The sequence below is a fragment of the Pseudonaja textilis genome, chromosome 7 (genome assembly GCF_049901715.1).
Source record: "Pseudonaja textilis isolate UNSWEBS1 chromosome 7, rPseTex1.2, whole genome shotgun sequence".
NCBI lineage: Eukaryota > Metazoa > Chordata > Lepidosauria > Squamata > Elapidae > Pseudonaja > Pseudonaja textilis.
Window position 1 is genome coordinate 56,724,981 of NC_141996.1, and position 20,513 is coordinate 56,745,493.

At 35.7% G+C, this 20,513-nt stretch overlaps 1 pseudogene; it reads left to right on the forward strand.

Moving 5' to 3' along the window:
- Positions 1–1,925: 1,925 nt before the first annotated feature.
- LOC148125350 (E3 SUMO-protein ligase KIAA1586 pseudogene) lies at positions 1,926–20,238 on the forward strand (annotated as a pseudogene).
- The last annotated feature ends 275 nt before the right edge of the window (positions 20,239–20,513 follow it).

The following is a 20,513-nucleotide window of genomic DNA, read 5'->3' on the forward strand; positions in this document are numbered from 1 at the left end:
CTCTTAAATTATCTTTATATTGACTTCTGGTGCTGATTTAAGGACGAGTGAAGGTGCTGAAGCCTATTTGTGGCTTTTTGCTATCTTTTCTTGCTGTTGGTGCGATCTCTCAGGGTGCACATACCCCATAGAGAAATGTGTCAGTGTGGGGAGACTCAAGCTGTGGTGTAGAGAAGGCAACTCTCATTGCAATGTAGAGACACCCTGTAGAGACCAACAATGGCAGTCCTGAAGTCCGAACTGTTACCTACAAGAGGAAGCAAGTGAGTGACAGACTGTGGTGGTTAATGAAGAAGAGTGTGTGTGAGGAAATTTGTGATCCTGATAGAGCATGGAGCATTGAAGAAGTATTGTAGATGACAACAGGAAGAGCCAGATCGGAGCCCAAAAGAAGCAGCTAAGAAGCAGATGTGAGAGGGAGTGAAAGTGAAAGGGCATGAGAGACAGAAGAGAGTAAGGACACTAACGATCAGATAGAGAAGATGGGAAGATCGGAGAGGTCTGTCTCACTGATACCAATGGGAGAAAAAAAAATTAACAATTGAAAGGTGTAAGTGATTTGATTTGTTTCCACCCAGGAAGACTGGACTTATCAAGTTGGAGATGGGAGGAAGATCGGAAGTGGTGAAGCAAGTGGGGACATTGTGTTACTATAGATGATATTTAACAACTTATTTGTGCTTTTTGGACTATCGATCTGGAGGTGTAATATGTGGATTGTTGATTGAAGAGACTGTCTTAGGTGAGGAAATTCAGAGGATCTGACTTTAAGAAATTTGAGTTGAAAGGAGGAATGGATATAGCGGAGTGTGCTGAGATACTGTGAAACCATAGACATTACTCAGCAACTCTCCACTTCCCATGCGCTTGGAGATGGAATTTCCCAACTTCAGAGATGGAGAGTTGAACAGTTACATTAAGATCTTTTATTCTTCTCAATCTCTGCCATTTTGACTAGCTATCTCTCCCCTATTAATTTTTCTTTTTAGTTACGGATAAGAAGAAAAGACAATCGATTGTGGTAATGGTGATGGCTTATCTGATTTAGTTGATGTAGAAGTACTGAGATTTATATCTCATTTAGATATATAGAAAAGACAAGGGAAATAATAATAGCATTAAGCATCAATTATTTAACAATGATAATTAATTAAATAGCAATATTTGAATGTACTTGCTGATCATTTTAAATAGTTAATTGTTATATAGTGAGGTGAATTTATTCCTATTTAGAGTTATAAATGTTTAAAATATAATTTTATAATATATACATTTAGATAAAGTACTCCATAGAATCTATAGATATTTGGATTTATACATAGTATTTGTATATAGGATTAGAGAGATAGGATAAAGCAGTTATCATTACCAATATTTAGAAGTTAAGTATAGAGATTGTGATATAAGTACCAGATTCTATGTAATTATATATCTGATTTAGAATTTGAATTTGAAATTACCTTGGATAATATTTACATTTATAAGATTATCTAGCCTACCAATATACTAAGGAATCTAGAAAGCTAATAGATAGACAAATCAATCAATTAGATTAGTGTCTACTTTCACCTTATATTATTTAATATTGAGTGTTAATTTGGGATAACGTAATTAATATAGTACAAAAACAGAAACAAATTCTAAAAGAAATGACTTCTACAACTACTACAACTCTTAAAACTGGGAAGAAGACTATTCCAACACTAACAACCTCATTGACATCGCCCTTAACTATGGCACAAAAGACAATCGAGGAAACATTACCAGGGGAGAACCAATCCTCTACCACAAATGCCAATATCCAGTCGACACTTCTCACCTTACAAGAATCTATGCTGAAGTTACACGAATTAATGATGAAAAACCATATTGAGACAAGAGCAGATTTAAATGAACTAAAAGAGATGGGGAAACTATAAGCAGAAATGAAAGTAGACATTTCCAAACTGGATGAGAAAATTGGAACAATACAGCAAGCATTGGAAAAAAATGAATCAACAATAAAAGAGGTAGAGAAAAGGATAGAACAAATTGAAAAGAAACTGGAAATGGTGGATGAACACCTAAGGAATGTGAGCAAAGAAATGGAAGACTCACTGGTCTACTTGGAGATGGATAAGGCTGCAGCATACTTAAGATTCCAGAATATAGTGGAATCAAAAGAAGAGGATCTGGAACAGGTGATAGCAGAAATATTGGCGGAAATGTTGGAAAAAGACAAAGATGATATTATGAAAGAGTTGGATGAAGTTTATAGAGTGAGTACAAATTATACATGATGCCACAAATACCCAAAAGAAGTCCATGTAAGATTTGCTAGAAGAAAGGTCCTGGATATCATATACAAAATATCTAGAGAAGGAACAATTAAATACAAAGATAAAGAAATCGTGGTTCTTAAACAAATCCCAAGAAGAGTGAGAGAAAAAAGACGAGACTATAAATTTTTGGCAGCCCAATTAAACCAAAAAGGTATTGTATTTAAATGGCTAGTCCCAGAAGGGATGTTAATTACATGGGAAGAAAGGAAAGTTAAAATAGATTCCATGGAAAAAACCCAAGAATTTTATGAATGATTGGTAGGCCCAGAAGAACTGAGTAGTAAGGACGAACTAGAATCAAACTCCCAAGAACACCAAGATCATCAAAAGAATAGAGACAGGAGCCCAGGAAATCCTAAAAACACACAACAACAAGAGAGAGAAGAACCGAGGACACACTACAAGCCACAAAGAGAAAGGGGAGCAACTACAAGACAAAGGGCGAGAATTAACTAGACAATAAAAGAGGAAAAGAAAATACTATCAATTAACATAAATGGTCTAAACTCCACGACAAAAAGAAAAAGAACATTAGCCAAATTAATTAAACAAAATGTGGATGTAGTATGTTTACAGGAAACTAACATAAGAAAGTCAGATGAAAAATATTTAGAATGCCCCAAGCTAGGGAAATTATATACGGCACCTGCAGACCCCAGGAAAAAGAAAGGGACAGCGGTATGTGTAAAAGATGACATGAAAGCAGATCTAATTTGGACAGATCCTGACGGAAGAATTCTGGTTCTGCAAATCTGGATTAACTCAATTCCAACTCTATTCGTGGTAATTTACACCCCCAATGAAAACAAAAAAAAATTCTTGAAACATTTGTATGAAAGAATAGTAGGATTAGAAAAAAAAAACATTTGTATCTTAGGGGACTTCAATACCATTGTGGACCATCAAAAAGATCACAGTAGTGGGGGGAGAAAGAAAGAAAAAGAAAAAGAGAGAGTTGCCAAAAATATGTGGAAATGATGACTGAAATAAACTTGATAGATACGTGGAGAAGGTTAAACGCAGAGAAAAAGCAATTTACATTCTATTCAAATCCACACCAATCATGGACAAGAATTGATATGGTATGGATGAACGGTGAAATAGCAAATGAATTAAAAGAGACTGAAATTTTACCTAACAAATGGGCAGATCATAACCCAATTCAGATACTTTGGAAAGGTAGGGAAAAGCCAAAGAAAAGGTGGATGCTAAATATTCAGCTAATTTAAGAAAAAGAATTTATGAACAGACTTAAGGAAGAAAACAATTATGATAAACTTCTCCAACAAACTAAGAAAGACTTAGATTTTTGGAGCAATTTACAACTTTCCTTATTGGGCAGGATTGCTTTGATTAAGATGAATATTCTGCCAAAATTTCTATATTTATTCCAGACAATACCAATTAAACTAAATAAAAAAATTTTTACGGAACTAAACAAGATAACATTGAATTTCATTTGGCAGGGGAAAAAAGCTAGGATTAACGTAAAAGCCCTACAAGATTTGAAAAGCAGAGGAGGGTTAGCCTTGCCAAACTGGGAAATATATCATACGGCAGCCACCCTCCTATGGATAAAGGATTGGGTGAACCTAACCAACAAAAGAACACTAGTATTAGAAGGCCACGATATGCAGAAAGGATGGCATGCCTTTCTGTGGGAATCTGGGAAACCCAGGCAATCATATTTCCATAGACATCTTATCAGGGACTCTTTATTAACTAATTGGAAAAAAGTACGTAAAAAGATTTATTTAAAAATACCGATTTGGATATCCCCAATGGAAGCGATAGTACACCCTAATAATTTGGATATAACCAAAATGATTAAGTACGAAAATTTATTAGACCCACAAGGAAAATTGAAAACACGACAAGAACTGCAAGAGCGAGGATCTATAATTGATCAGTGGGTGTACCTACAAATTCATAGTAAATACAAACAAGACATTAAGGAATTCGGAATCTACAATAAATTACAGACCCTAGACAAAATTCTACTAGGACCAAGTAAAAAAATATATCTAAATTTTACAAATATTTATTAGAAACAGAACTAGAACAAGAAATTGTCAAGGGAAATATGATTGCGTGGAGCAGAAATGTGGGTCGGAGCATTACCCTAGCAGAATGGGAAAAGATCTGGAACAGGAACATTAAGATCACAAAATCAGCAGCTTATAAAGAAAACTTATATAAAATGTTTTATAGATGGCACCTGCCCCCTTCGAGATTGGCGAAGATGCACCCCAACACGAGCCCCAAGTGTTGGAAATGTCAACACATAGAAGGTACCTTCTTTCACATGTGGTGGTCATGCAAGGAAACCCAGAAGTATTGGCAAAAATTAGGCACTGGCTAGAGGAAATAACCATGGAACAAATTGAGTACAAACCAGAGTCCTTCCTTCTAGGAATTTTTGATAAACAAATATCCAAAAAGTCAAAGTATATTACAATCCACATCTTAACCGCTGCCAGACTGGCATTTGCCCTGTGCTGGAAACTACCCTCTATCCCCACTGATCTTATGGTTATTCAGAAAATCTTACAATGCTACCGAAATGGACAAACTAACACAAGCATTAAAAAATAAAGAATCTTCAACCTATTATAGCAATTGGAATCCTTTGTACATTTGGCTTAATCAAAGATAGATCACCTCTAAGAAAATTAAGGCCGAGGCCTCCGAGGCAGAGATAAAGAAAAGCACTGCCGATGATAGTCTGGAAGAAGAAAAGACCTTACAGACAGTCACAAAAATATGGTTTTATTATAAATGTTTTCTCTACTTCTGTTATCCCCACTTTCCCCCCCCACCCTTCCCTTCCCTTTCCCTCTTTCCTCTCTCAAGCTTTCCTCTCTTTCCCTTTTGGCCCATGCCAAGACTTGTTCGTCTTTTTGTTGTATATACTTTGTAGCTGTGTTGTTGTTGACTTTTTAAAAAGTAAAACTAATAAAGTTTATTAAAAAAAAAAAAAAAGGAAGAACTAAATTACTTCCTAAAGGAAGATAAGTGTCCATGATTTTATTTATAATTAGGTTTTGTTGCTCTTGTCACTCTTATTTCTCTTGCTTCTTTTGGCCTTGTTCTCTCTCCTCTTTGCTGCTTATCTTTCTCCTCTGTGAGCTCCTCTCATCATCTAAGTTCATCTTCCTTGTTCTCTCTTCCTCTTGCTCACTAAGATAATGGTCATAAAATTGCTCTGCCTTTTCTATTGAGTCTAACCCAGTGGTTCCCAAACTTTTTCAGTCCACCGCCCCCTTGGTGCTACAAACTCATCCTCAATGCCCCCCACCTAGGGGCGGGATTCAAATTTTTGTGGGTGTGGCCTAATTTGAGGGTGTGGTTTGCTGGTAATGTGATTGAGTGGGTGTGCTGGTCACATGACTGGGTGGGCGTGGCTTGCTGGTCACGTGGCTGGTGGCGTGGCTTGCTGGTCACGTGACTGGGTGAACGTGGTTTGGTGACTGGCAAACCAAAGTGTTCCTCACTTAATGGCCGGTTGCTTAGCAAGTGTTATAATTTATGACTGGCCTCCTCAGAACTACTTGACCTGGTTTTGGAGTTTTGACAGCCATGCACACACATATACATATACTCCCTTCCAACCCTGTGGGAGCAGGTCATTGGACTAGAATCGGCAAAGTATCTCTGATTAGATTCTAGTAGTGAATAAAATCTAATCAGAAATGCTTTGCCAATTCTTGTTGATTTGTTTTATTTGTATTTCTTTATTTTATGTTGCTGAATTGCATTGACGTATGTCCCTTCATGTGCACAACCCAGAAGCTTTTGTGATTCTTTGCAGCAAAAATTACTGACCGCTGGCTTTGCTCTACTTTTCAAATGTGCCAGCACTGCCGTGTTCTAGGTGCCGGCCCCACAGGTCCACCCCATTGAGCCCGCTGCACTGGAGGGACCTGCCCAAGCAAGTCTGAGCAGAGCAGTGCACCAAATCAATGGGGTGAGCCTGGGAGAGGGAAAGAGAGAGAGAGAAAAGAGAGAGAGAAGGAAGAAAAGAAAGAGAAAAGGAAAGGAAGAAAAAGGGACAAAGAAAGGGGGGCATGGAGGGATGGAGGGGAGGAGGAGGAGGAGGAGGAGGAGGAGGAGGAGGAGAGAGAGAGAGAGAGAGAGAGACCTGATGCATCAGATTGAAATGAGGCCTAGTTTAGAGGTCCTTTTCCACACTGAAACATCTTTGCCAGCACATTGAAACACCTTTGCCAGCACATTGAAACATCTTTGGCTTCTATTAATTAAAGGTTTTGTGGATGAAACATGGCCAAGACTATCAGGAAGCTCTCACATTTTGTTGAGGCTTTAAACAGGATCCATTGGACCAGATCTCCAACCTAAAAAATTACTTTTCCCCAATGTATTACAGTGCCAATTCTGAAGAAGGCAAAAACCAAAATGTATCGGTAAATTACGAGAACACACACACACACACTTCTAACTCTGCTGGAGCAGGTGATTGGACTAGTATAGATATCTCATTATCTTTCTTCTCCCTCCCTCCCTCCTTCTTTATTTCTTTTTCTTTCTGTCCCTTCCTTCCATGCCCCCTCTTTCTTTGTCCCTTTTTCTTTCTTTCCCTTTTCTCTTTCTCTTCTTCCTTCTCTCTTTCTCTCTCTCTCTTTCCTCTCTCTTTCCTTCTCTCAGGCTCACCCCATTGACTTCGTGCACCACTCCATTTGAACTTACTTGGGCAGGTGCCTCCAGTACAAGGGGCTCAATGGGGTGGAACACAGCGGCGGTGGGATGTTTGAAAAGGAGAGCAAAGCCACTCTGGCTTTGCTCTCCTATTCCCAAGGCTGCATTCGGAACGGAGCTCCTTGCACCAGAGTGTGCAAGTCAATGGGATGATCCTGTGGGGCCTTGCCTGGAATGTGGCAGCAGGATTTTTTCTCACCCCTGAATTGTGCCCTGCTCCTCACCTCCAGCACCCCCCTGCTGCCTCTTAGCATCCCCCTGCAGGCCCCCTTGCCTCTCAGCATCCCCCTAAGGCATCCCACTGCCCCCCAGGGGACAGTACCATCCACTTTGGGAAACACTGGTCTAACCTATGCCTTTGTTCTTGCCAGGTCACCAATATTCCCTCTGGTATCAGCCATCTAAAAATCATTCTTCTTTTAATTAAGCATTTCGTCAAAAACAAGTGTTCTTTCCTTAAATCTCTGACTCTTCTCAGAATTTGTTTTAAGACTGTTATTCCTTTTCCCTTATGCTTCAAGGGGTCATCTCTCACTCTCTGCAAAATTTCTGTTTTATGGCTTTCTTAGTAAATCTCATGTGGACCTCTCTGGGCAATTTATTTCTCATTGTGTATCTGGTTTGTACTCTAAATATTTCATCAATATCCACCATCACCTTTTCTTTAGTCACTTTCAACAGCCCTGCTAACATTTCTGCCATTGTCTCTGTTAGGTTTTCTCCCTGTTCTTCCTCCATGTTCTGAAATCTTAGTTAATAATCAGCTTTATCCATTTCTAATGAAATAATTGTTTTGTCTTTATCTTGACCAGCTGATGTCAATCTATAGTCAAGTTCTCCTACACTCTTTTCTGTTAAATCTATTCTCTCTTCTATTTTTGGCATATGTTTTTCATTTTTCATCATCATTTGTTGTATATTTTATATTTTTCCTTCTGTGTTCCCTACTTTCTCTTCTACTCTCTCTTTCTCTTCATTTGTTCTTGTACAGCTTGTATCAGTGCAGAGCTGACATTGCAGTGACACAATGGACTTTCCAGGAGCTCCTGGGGGGGGGGGGTGGTCATCAACATCCTGGTTGCCGAGTCGTCCAGCTGGACCCAAATCATCCTGGGGGGATGATAACCAAAGGAGGCACACTCTGTCAATCCCAGGGAGACTGCACATTCCCTGGTGGATCCAGAGAAACATTTTAACCAGTGGCAGAGGAAAATGGCCATTGCGAGCTGCTATGAGGCTGGGACAGCTACCGGAAGCAAGAAGCATTTGAAAGGTGTGATCATGCTAGGTGAGCAATATTACTGAATTTCTAACTAGTAAAGAAAGAACTTCCCCCCTAGGGAACAGTGGGGTGAAAAGAGAGACCCAAAGTTAGAGGTGGAAGTGGTTTTTTTTCCTACCTCTGGAAGAAAAGTGGAGAAGAAGTTTTTTTTAAGGGTCAATTGAAAGTGGAAATAATTAATCATGGACTTTCTGAATGAACAATGTTATTGAGAACTGGACTGGATTTAATGGATTATTAAAAATTATCAGATAGTGTAAGAACTGTGATTTGGATTTTTCCCCTTTTTTCCTCCTATATTTAACTATAAAACATAAAGATTTAAAAGTTGTTTGGGAATATTATAAGGAAGAGAAAGAGAAAGCAGAGCAACAGTGCCACCTAAAGGCTAAAATGAAAATAGAAGAAAGAAGAGAGAAAGGGGGAAAATATATGGGAAATGCATGACCTCGACTGCATGGTACAAGAAGATAAAGTTATTTTTACTGGATAGTGAGTGGAACACTGAAAACTTTTGTCATAAACAGTGCAGCTCTTGGAAGTTAATGAAAACAAACCAGATAACTGAGAACTGAATATTATAGTCTCCCCTTTCTCTTGGACATTTAAAATTTTACTTTTTTTGTGTGTATATTTTTAAAGAAGTTCTGTGAACTCTCTTTCCTGGAACTATAATAATTGATGGCTGAATTCTGAGGGTTGGAGGGCCAAATTGGATTACAACTTGCTATTTTGGAACTTTCTTCTTTTCTTTCTTATTTCATTTTTCTTGCTTTTTTTACTATCATACTTGAATTAAGGTGAGAAAGAACCTCAAGAAAAGTACACATGGTTTTGGATTAAATTTATATTTACATTTTCACCTTGGATTACAATTGATTTTTTTTCTTTTTTTCTTCCTTTCTTTGGTGGATTATAAAAAAATTAAACATTGTAAGATGAAGAAAACAACATCTGCTCCATCGTTGGCCTCCTGCTCTGCTGCTTCTAGCCTGCTGGACAGAGAACTCTGGATGAAATGCTACAACAGGAGAAAGAGGCTACAATGCAACCTATTGGAATTGTTAATTATAGTAAAGTGCTGTAATTTCTAAGCAAGCATTTGCCTTAAGAGACTCAATTGCAAGGCCAATGCCATCTTAATATTTTGCTTTAATACATAATGTTTTCATAAGGGACCTTGACAAGATATAACTGTAAAGAGACTGCTCTGAATGCTCAACATATTTAGTATGTCTACCAAGGAAAGGAGAGATACAGAAGAGCAGTAAATGTTTAATGATTTTTCTCCATATCATGTTTCTGCTTGGCCTATGTTGTTTTCAGTATTGTATCCATTTTTCCCCTTTTACTTGAATTTTGCTGAAATTTGATCTGTTTTAATATATTTTCTACCCTTTAAGAGGCAAAAAGACAGTTTTTAGAATATATGCATATAAATGGTTTGATAAAGAATGTGACAGACATGGTATGAAGGAAGGTAAGTAAAATATTCCCCTTATTTCTATATTCAGTTGAGGTATATTTACACTTAAATCTAAAAATGGTAGAACCATGTTCTAACAACATTTTTCTAGATTTCCCCCTGGCTTTCATTTCATCACCAAACAGGTTTAAATAAATCATCATTAGCCATTGTAGTGCTAAAATAGTTTCCACATCATTCTGGCACTATTCAGCTTTATAAAATATGTTAACACTTTACTACCCATTACAATGGGAATGTCAGATGACCACCAATGAATATAAAATAAAATGCACTCTGACCGAACCGGTAGTAACACCAGTTGAATCCCACCCCTGCTTTAAGCTAGCTATTTCCTCTTACAGCTACTTCCTCTTACCATAAATTTATCTTACAATTTTAAATTTTGAAGACCTTTCATTTACCCATGTCAAATATAAAAACAGAGGGATACTTGATTAGTCTGGTGTAGGCATGTCTTTTCCCACCAATCCCCAATCAGCCTCTTCTATTGCCATTTTGCTATTATCTTCCTAAAAACTATACAGAATTGTTCTGTGGTGCAATGCATTTGCTCAATAATGGTAGATCTTTCTATTTAGTAATGCCAATTTTGTTTTGCAAAAACTAAAATGGTATAACAGTGAAATGGTATATTACTGAAATAAGAGAACACATTGATTGATTGATTCTGCTATCAAGTTGATCTTGACTCTTAGAGACTCTGCAGATAGATTTTTTACATGACAGATTGTCCCTAAGCTGGTCTTTCAGGTCTTCCAACAATGTAGCTGTTATTATTAAAACTAAGTTCATCTATCTTCCTGCTGGTCAGATTCTTCTTGTCTTTCCCTCTGTCTTTCCCAGAGCCTTCTCCTGAGAGTTAGGACTTCACATAATAGGGGATAGATTATCTGATTATTCTGCATTCTTTCCCTATTTTTATACTTTATTAAAAAGAAAAAAGGAAAGAAACATACTTCATTCTATAAATGTTTTAACAGTCCTATTCTGCTTCTATTATAGAAAATATGAGCTAGAATCCAATTATTCTGAAGTCCAATTCACATAAAAGCAACCTCAGAGAACTTATATTTAGACTAGGAACAACATCCTTTATGGAATAGCAATTAACTGTATTCATGTATATTTAAGTACAATCTTCTTTTGCCTGAGCATCAACCGTCTAACCATCTCTGTTTCCAGGCATTTAGCTAAGGTGAAGAATGCCAGTGATGATACAGAGCTTGCCAGTTCACAGGTGTGAACACCTTCTTGCTTGCTTTCATTTGTGGCAATTAGTTCCACAAAGCCCTATTAGGAAACCTTTAAAAATATAGATAGATTTAGTTATTTTGTGATAATGCTCTGAACTCTGTGTTAAAAAGTGCAATATTCACGGTTGAACAAATAACAACAAACACACTATTTAGTCTTGGTAAACAACATATAGCTTGAATAGTGTTCTGTTATAAAATATTAATTATCCTTTTTCTCTCTCTCTCTCTCTATATATATATATAACAAAGAAATAACGTATTTGATTATTAATATTTTAACAGCAGCTAGGATGCATTTGCACAAAATTGGAGAAATGAAAAAATTCTGACAGGAGAGGAAATAATTAAGAAAATAATGGAATGTGCAGAAATGAGTAGATTAACAATGGCGATTAGAGAACAAGAAGAAAAAGACTATTATAAAATTTGGAATCTATTTTATGAATGGTTGGATAGAAGAGTAAAGAATTGAATTATATAAGTATAGTATAACATATTGTTAGTGATAAATAGATGAGTTAGAGTAAGAAAATGAATTTGAAATATATTATTGAAAGTTAAGGACTTAAAAGTTAAGGATAATAGAATAAGTGACAAATGTGATATAAAATATTGATAAGAACAATTACAAATATATACAAGTTAAATAAGTATGATATTATTTTGTGCACGAAGAAATATGTACTCAACTGACACACTGTGGAACAGAAAGAAGGTTTTATGTTTGTTTTTGTTGTGATAAAAATAAAAAAACTTTTATTTATAAAAAAAGTTTAATTCTTCTCCAAACTGTTGCATCTTTTTCAAATCTCTGAAGCTGGCATGGCCAATCTTTTTGTGCAAGAGATGAATGCATGAATCACGTGCCACATTTCCAAATGTTTGAGCACATTGAACCTTTTGTCCCTGCAATACATAAAGATTATCCTCTTTTATGCCCTGTGCACATACGCACCCATTTCTTTTGAGGAGACATCTCCCATTTACAAAGATGGTCTCAAACTCTTGTTTATCTAAACGTGAGACACTCAGTAAATTATGCTCCATTTCAGGCACACATAATATGTAAACTTCTCCTCCAGACATGGAATCAGCACACTGCCTTTTCCTGTGACTTTAGCCTTCTTGCCATTTGCCATGGCCACTCTATCACCTCCAGCTGGATCTATTCTGAAAAACAATTTAAAATTATTAACAATTGTTTGACTAGTCCCACTGTCTATTAACCAATTGTCTCTACTATTACAATAGGTAACTTTTACAACAGCAGCTTGTCCATCTATTGGTTTTCTTCCTTGTAAACAGTCTTTCTTTAGATGAATCTTATCACCCCAGATGAAACACCACTGTTGTTCCTGTTCTTTCTTTTCAGAAAGTCTTTGCTGTGCTGTAATCCAGTCTCTTCTGTTACTCTGGTCTCTGCAGAAATCCTGTCTGTTGCTTTTCTCTCTCTGCTCTTTGGGCCCCCACCTCAATAATTTATCCTAGTGGCTTCTTCTAAATGGCATTTATTTTCTTCAGAAATCAAACAGACTTTAAGGGCTTCCATACATAATTCCTGCTCTGGTTTGCATTCAGAAATGGCTGAACAATGTCCCACATTTCATCAAGACTGTTTAACACCAACAGCACTTTCTGAGATTCAGGAATCTGCATTCCATGCTGTTCTAACTCAATAAACAGAGTCTGCATCCGCAACAAATGTTTCGCTACACTCTCTTTTTGTAGCAGCCAGGCTCTGTACAATTGTCTCAATAATTGCACAATATTGCATGCTGATGCACTCACATGCACACTTCTCAATTTCAGCCAAAACTCCTTTGCAGTTTTTAAATCAGCTACATTCCAGAATTGTTCATCTTCTAAACTTAAAATGATGTAGGGCAGTGCCTTATCATGCTGCCTTTGACCTGCAGCTGCTAATGGCCCCTGGGGTGGATTAATAACAATATCCCAGAGCTCCTTGGCCTTCAGGAAGCATTCCATTTTTGCAGCCCAAATAATATAATTCTTCTGTCCCAATTGAAGCAGAGAGCTCTCCTTGAAATCAACAGCCATCCTGCAAGCTATCTCAGTCTTGTTCTCTTTTGCTTATAACACAGGTTGTCCCTCCGCTTGATTACAGTTCAGTCTTACTGTGTGTTTGGATTGGTTGGGTGTGCTCTGAGCCCATAACCTGTCAGAATTTGTAGCAATCCAGCCAGCACACAAACAAATAATTCAGCAGGATTCATTATATCAAAGAAACTTCTTTATATACAATAATATAAAACATAATGCATGTATACAATACAATAATGCTCTTGCAATGTGATAGAGAGAAGTAGCAAGTACAAGAACAAGCACTAGAACTTTCCAGCAAAGATAAAATGAACTGTTTTATACACAGAACACTTAAGTTAAGACACACCCAGGCTCCAAGCTGTCTCAGTCACCAAACAGTCCCCATTTGGCTGACTTGTTGCCATGTCTATTCCAGTTCATGAATCTTTATACACTGACATTTGTCTCTTCTAACAGCTCTCTGACACTCGTTTCTTTCTGGATTTTTGTCTTGCTTGGGTTTGGTTTATCTTGGCAATTTTGATAGATTGTTATGACATCCAGTTTGCTTTCTTCAATCTTGACAGTACTCTTCATATTCATCTTTAGTGACTCCTTTAGGTTCTTTCCATAATACCTGGGGTTCTCAATCAATGAGATCAATGACTTCAAAACAATTTTTGATGTTCTCTTTGAAAATGGTGGCTATATGTGAAAGATCACATTGTGGAAACTGACTTCTTTTTCATTTAAACTTGCAACTTGCACAAGGGTAGTTTGTGATCTGTTCACAATCAGAAACTGGCTATGTTTTTGATGGATACCATTTTTACTGTGATATATTGCAATCATGATATGTGAAAATAAAACATGTTGTTATATGTTATCTTGAACACCTTTAAAAATGAAACACAACGTAATTCAAAATTCAGCTGAAGTTCGAAGGATTCAAAATTTCTTATTTTACAAATTATTTGCACAAAGCCACAGACTAAATCATCACAAGAGGTCTTTTCATTTAGTTCACTGTTTTCAGTACATATTTCATAATATATATTAGTATCGGGGGGAGTTAAGTATTTTAATAGACAAAAATACTACTTTACATACCTTACAACTATGGTACTTGGGAGAGTTACATATCATACTGTTAAGTTTCATTGGGATTTTAAAAGTATTTTTAATATACAAAGAGGGAATGACAAAATAAAATGTAATTAATAAGCAGGAAAGAGGAGACAAAGAAATTACCCAGATATATTAAATATAAAGAAAGACATTCAACTGAGTTTTCAAACACAACATTTGACCTTTATTACATAGAATGATATTGTTGTCTTTTCCTTTACATCATAAAAACTGGTCCCCTACCTCTTCTTGCTGCCGCCAGCTGACTCCCAGGCCGGGTGCCGCTGCCTCACCCACATGTCGGCCACCATCTTGGCTAGGCCGCCAGCACCAGCTCACCATCTTCCCTCGCCCGCCGCAGCCCAAGGGTTGCTGCCTTGCCTTCCCACCACCGATTGGTAGTGAGGAGGTAAAGCAGAAAGTCCTGCTGGGCCTGTCTCCTACCTCCTGCTGCCACTGCTGCTGCCAGCCCGGTTGAGAGCCAACTCCTGCGCTGGCCATCCTTGCCACAGCAAGCTAGAAGACTGAGGAGAACCCCGGCATAGTTGGCTAGCCAACTTGCCTTTCTCCTTTTTGGTAACTTGCTTTTTTATATTTATATTTATTTTTTTTACTATCTGTTTTTGTTTTTATTAATCATAAGGACAAAACAGATACTAAAGAAATAAATAAACACATAAATAAAAATTATTTTACTATTCATCTTGATCTTTCTTCTTTGCTTAAAGAAACATCAAGATGAATAGTAAAATAATTTTAATGTGTTTATTTATTTAATATCTGTTTTGTTTTTATGATTAATAAAAACAAAAACAGATAGTAAAAAAATATATAAATACATAAATAAAGAAAAGCAACTTACCAAAAGGGAGTCAGTCAACTTCTTGTTACATTGATGTTATACATTGTATGCTTCTGCTTCAATCAATATATAGCAACATCAATGTAACAAGAAGTTGCATGTATACATAAATGGATTTTTTTTAAATAAAAGTGTTTTATTTTTTTTAAATATAAACAAAACAAACATAAACATAAACCATCTTCAGTTACATAGTGTGTTGGTTGGTACAAATCACTTGTGCACAATCTCTGCAGTCTTTGCCTTCCAATTTGCATTAATCCTTATATCATAAATCCACTATATATATTTATATTACTATTATTAATTACTTACTACACTACTAATATTACATCATTTGATGTGAGCAAGTCACCATTTTTACTTAATCTACTTTATAATGTTCATTTCATCATCACCAATCTATTCTACAACAATATATCCTTACTTTACCTTACCTCTGTAATTCTATTATACTTATAAAGTATTATAAAATATTTCATAAATGAAAAAGCAAAGCAGAAACGAATATCAATAAGTACAGCAGTGTAATAGAAAAATTATTTAAATTTCTTTGTATTGACTTATTTCTAATTTTGTTAATTATATCAACATGTTTATAATTATCAACCTTCTGTATTTAATTCATACATAGCAATGATCATTCTCCACCTAATTTCTACCTCTTATCTCTATCCATTTCTCCACATTGTAATTTTTTAATTTCATTGTCATCTATGGGGATCTCTTCGTTTTTCCATTATTGTGCAAACAATTCTAACTGCTGTTAACATGTGCAACATTAAATATGTATTGAATATATATACCCTTTATGTGGGTACCAACAAAATATTTCTGGTTTTAAAATTTAAATCTACATATTGCTTTACCATTTTTGCTAACCTGGACACTATATCCTCTTGAATAGCTACATTAGCAGTGCCCAATACTGTATTCATATATTCCAGTTTTTTAAACTGAGGAATAAATTTCAGAAAAAAAATTCAGTATTGCTTTGTGAATGTGCCTATCAATTCCATTTGTAATCTAACTTCTTAGATAATTTTGTACTATTATCTTTTTTTTGTACTATATATATCTGCGTAAGGCTGTAAAAAGCTTCAGTATATTTTTAAGCTGCATTCTAAAAAGGTTAGGTGACCAAACATAGCTTCCCCTGGCTTCTCTCTCTCTGCTATAGAGAGAGCATTCCATTAGGGACTGTTGGTCCAGGTAAGTAGTCTTGCCTAGGAAAGATTTTTGTGCTACTACTGGCACAAAATAACAAACTCCCTTGGTTTGTTAATAGTATTTCCATTTTAAGTGTTTCTTTTTCAATTAATCAATTGTAATTATGAAAATATCAGCCATTCTTTTATATACACAGTGCAACATCTTTTTTTTTTAACACAAATTTTATTCAATTTTTCACATAAAAACAAAAAGCTCTTTTTAGTGGACAACATATTTCCGGGTCATCACTTTTACATACAAATATGACAATAGTTATACATTCATATATGCATACTTAATTCTATTATTACCGTTTCCATTCCAAACTTTCAGAAAGGAGAGAAACAAGCAAATTAATCCTAATCTCTTACATTAATCTCGATCAAAACATCTTTTCATTTCATTTCAATTATTTCAAATATAATCCTTTAATATTTATTTTAAAAATAAAAATAATCAATATATATTTGCCTAATAATAATAATAAAAGTTACCAATGTATCTCCTTCCTTTTAACAGTCTGTATTAGTTTATTAATTTAAGTAGTTCTTTAATCTGTCATATATTTTTTCCACCACACATTCTTTCTATAGATTCTAAATTAATACAAGTTTTATCACAAAAGAAAAAGAAACAAGTACAGGTTTCCCCCCTTTTACTGCTTTGAGTGTGACACCTCAGTGGTTAAAATATACCTTTATTCCCTCGTCTTAATTCCCAATAAACCATTATTTTTAAGTAGTTACAATAATAATCATTAAATCTTTTCATTTGGATTCTGCAACATATTTTCCCCCCTTAATTTTATTTCTAATTTCAAAAAAGTAAAAGGGAAAAAATTGACTATTCAATTTCTGGTCACTGATATTGACCTCATTTTTAAACATCTTCACATTAATTTCAATTATTACAATTTCTTCAATAAACTTTAACTTTTCTTTTAAGAATAAAAAATAAAAATGTATATTCATCTAATAAGAGTTATCAGTAGCTATCCCTCCTTTAATAATCTATATTACCCTATTTTCTATTTTTTTAATTGCAAATATATTCTTGTTACCCCTTGTCACCCTGCAGAATCCCCTTTTTAATTCATCAACCATTATCTCTGAAAAAATGATTTCTTTTCATCATTTTACTATTTCCGTATTTCTTTATTTCATGCACCTGTTTCTTACTGCCTCTCCTCCCCCTCTTTTTCCTATATCTTTTCTCATTCCCTCTCTTTCTTGATATCTTCCTTTCCCCCTTTCTGCTAGATCTTTCTACCCAATTTCACAGGTATTCACCTTTTTGATTACCTTCTTAAATCTCAACTTTCTAGCCTTCCTTCTTTCCCCTCGTCTTTGTAGTGTTCTTTGTGTTAATTGTCTATTTAAGATGGCTTCTCCTTGAATTGACTCCTCCTCCTCTAAGTTCTTTCTTCTTGTTCTTCAATTGCCATTGCCATTTCTTCTAACACAGAGCAAAGTGATTTGCCTCTTTCCTGTAGTAATTCTCTCATATTTTTAAGTTCCATTTTTAATTCCCAAAGAGATATCATCATTACACACTCTTATATTTTATAATCGTTGAAGTCCACAAAAAGCACTTTTACTTTCCTTCTTTCTTATTTCAGTTTTCTAAAGTTCTCAATTATTCCAGCCCAGGGTCTATACCAAAAACATCAATCAATCCCATAATCAGTCTTTCCTTGCTTCTTTCTTTATTCTGGTTCAGCTTTCACTTTCTAAGATTCTTACTTTGTTTCAATATTTCTTTAACATTATATCAACACAAGTTCATACAGAAACAGAATGCTTTCCCTTTTGTTTGAGTTCAAGTTTTTGTCGGAAGATGGCACTCTCTGTTATACAAAGTTTTCACCTTTTTCCCCTATTTTTTTATTTAGGGTTTTTCAAACCTCAATATTCCAGCACAATCCAGGCTCCAATTTGTAAATTTTATTATTATTATTTTTTGACAATCTTAAGTCCAGCTTTATTTTATGCCTGTTTATTGCCAAAATATTTTAGTCCAATTTAATTAAATCTTTAGTTCCGGCTTCTTTCCCAGTTCGAAGCCCCACTTAGCTGTCAAAATTATTATTTTTTCCTGTCCCTTTGTATTTTTGCAGCTCACTTTTCTTTTCTTAAAAGTTCAATGTTACCTTAATACTGGGGTACTTTTTGTTTAGTTGTTTTGCCCAATTGTCCTGGTTCAGATGTTATCCACCTCTTTCTTCCCTCCTGAACAAATCTTAGTCCAGCTGAGTCCTCCTCTTCGGGGTGGCCATTTTGGACCACCGCTTCAGTCATCTTCAGGGGAAAAAAGATCTATAGTTCGTCGGCGAGGAGAGCTCAACCCAGAAGTCCCAGTGCAACATCTTTTTTATAGACTGTCATTTTCAAATCCACTTTCAGTTCCATCTCATTCTTGTCTGGTGAAACTTGTTCCTCTTCCATAACATCTTTTAAACACTAACTAGCTATAGTGTCAGGGATTTTTAAAAGTAACTGAATATTACTGATCTCCATTCCTCACCTTCTTTCTTTGCTTGCCACTGCCTTCACCACTCAACTTACAACAACAATCGAGTCCAAACCACTGTTGATTTTTTTCGCAGCATATTGCCAAGATGAAAAGGCAAATGAATTTGTCTGCTTTCTTTGGCAAGAAAACAAAAGGAGATCCAAAAGAGTCACAACCACAACCATTGGAGTCTGAGGAAAGCAGAGCCAGCACATCATCTATCGAAGAAAGTGAAGCCAGCACATCATCCACACCATGACCAGAGGAAAGAGCCAGTACATCATCCATACCATGACCAGAGGAAGGAGCCAGCACATCATCAGGTACTGGAAGAGCTGAATCAGACATTGAAGGGAACCTTCCTGACTGCTGGACACTGCAGCAATACAATAATTTTAGGGAAAAATATGATGGACTGGACGTTTCCCAGAAAAAAATAGGCTGCAAGTTTTGCAGAAGATTTGAAATTTCGACCAAAGAAAAAAGTGTACATGGAGCTATGGAGTGGAAGAATTACCAAATTGAACCATCAGGAAGGAGTAAAGAACTCCAACAAGCTTCTCTCAGAAAGAAATTGAAGGAACATTTCTCATCTAAGGCTCACAACATCTGTACAGAGTAGTTAAAGCAATGTAAGCAGGATGCCATAAGCAAAGGACTGGAGAAGATGAGTGAGAAATATCTGGGTAGTACATGTAGAGTGTTTATTACAGTTTATAGTCTGGCACAAACATGCAGACCATTTTCATAAATAGAAGATCTAACTGAGTTACAAAAAAGAAATGGTGTAGATTTGGGAGCAGGGTTGCATTCACGTAGAACTGTAGTTGCAATAGTAGATTTTATTGCAAAAGATATCAGGAAACATTTATTTACCAAAATTATTGAGAAAACTCACAAAATCTGTTTGATAATTGAGAAAGCCTCAACAATATCTTCCAAACCAGTTCTTATACTGTATTTAAACGTTGAGGGTCCAGCTTTCTCACCAACAATTTTCCTTGAACTAGTAGAATTAGATAAACAAGATGCAGAGACAATATATTGTTCGGTTATAGAAAGTTTGAATAAAGTTGGGTTTAATAGAAACTATCTGGAGAAACATTCAATTGGATTTTGCTCTGATGGAGCCAGTGTTATGCTTGGGAGAAAATCTGGGGTAAGCACTAGCTAAAGAATTTCCAAATATTATAATATGGCACTGTTTAAACTATCGTTTGCAACTTGTTTTAGATGATTCTATTAGGGAAATAAAGCAAATCAATCATTTTTAAATTTTTATTGATAAAATATATTCTATTTTCCATCAATCGAATAAGAACCTAATTGAACTTAACAAAATTTCCAAACAACTTGAGATTGAAATTATAAAAATTGGTAGAGTTTTTGGACCAAGATGGGCTGCCTCTGTAGTTTAAGGTCAACCCTAGCTGTATGGTAGGCTTATCCAGCGCTACATCAGTTTTTCTGTTCAAATAAAAAGTACTCTGGTATGGCTGCCCATCTTGAAAACTCATATTTTCTCACTGATTTGGCCTTGATGTGCTAACTGAAATATCTCTCCTTTCTAATGCATTGCAAGCGAGAAACATAGACATTATAAAGGCTGAAAAACTTGTGCTAAGATCAATAAGATCATTTGAAATGCTTATAGAGAAAAAGGGTTCATATGAAAATAAGGTTGATGAATTAA